This window comes from Caenorhabditis briggsae (genome assembly GCF_000004555.2).
Source record: "Caenorhabditis briggsae complete genome, chrI, whole genome shotgun sequence".
Classification (NCBI taxonomy): domain Eukaryota; kingdom Metazoa; phylum Nematoda; class Chromadorea; order Rhabditida; family Rhabditidae; genus Caenorhabditis; species Caenorhabditis briggsae.
This window is the reverse complement of record NC_013489.2, coordinates 8,872,896-8,873,762: the sequence shown is the minus strand read 5'-3', so window position 1 is coordinate 8,873,762 and position 867 is coordinate 8,872,896.

Below are 867 nucleotides of genomic sequence, written 5' to 3'. Positions count from 1 at the left end.
ACTTTAGTGAGGTACTAAACTTTAGATCTCGAATAAAAATTGCCCAACAGAAGGTGTGAAATGTTTCTATTAGGTTCCTAGGAGTTCAACTATTCATAGAAAAGTTTCATGTGAAAATAATAGATACAGCTATACAGATGGGTGTGATACCATAGTAAATACACCGTCTAGGGAAAAAAAAAGAGAAACTTGCTCAAAATGGGACCAAATAAGAATATCTTTCCAATTTCTGGCCGTAGGCCGGATGATGCTAGTCGAAATGTTCAAAAATTCAATAATTAATCAAAAATGCGATAATTTACAAAATTCCATAAAAATCCCAAAAAAAACCAAAAATTGATAAGACAAGAAATTGATCAGACAAAAAATCTATAAAAGAAGGAAAAAAGAGATGTGAAAAGATGTCAATTAGATTCAGTAATTAGATTTAGTGGCAGAAGATTACTGTAGTTTGAAAGACCCGATGAATTACTGTAGTTCACGGTCTCCCAACATGAAAATTTTTGGTTAGAAAACTAGAGAAAACATTTCTCTGCGTCTCTTCATCTCTCACGCTATTTTATCTCAGTGCAATTTTGCACAGATCCAATTGGAAAACGGGATGAACAACTAAAAACGTCTCAAAAACGTTCAAAAATGGATATTGTTTAAAGGTGGTGTACGGTGAAATTTTTTATTGCATCAAAATGTGCAGAAATGCATGTAGATTGACATAAAAATAAAGAAAAATTTCAAAAAAATTCCTTCATCGAGAAAAGCGCATCGAAAAATACGCTGAAAGCCCTTGGGGACGAGGTTTTTTCTAGGCCGCCCGGTGAGTAAAAGCGCGCGAATTCAAACTTTTAAAATTTTTTCGCTCGTTTTCAC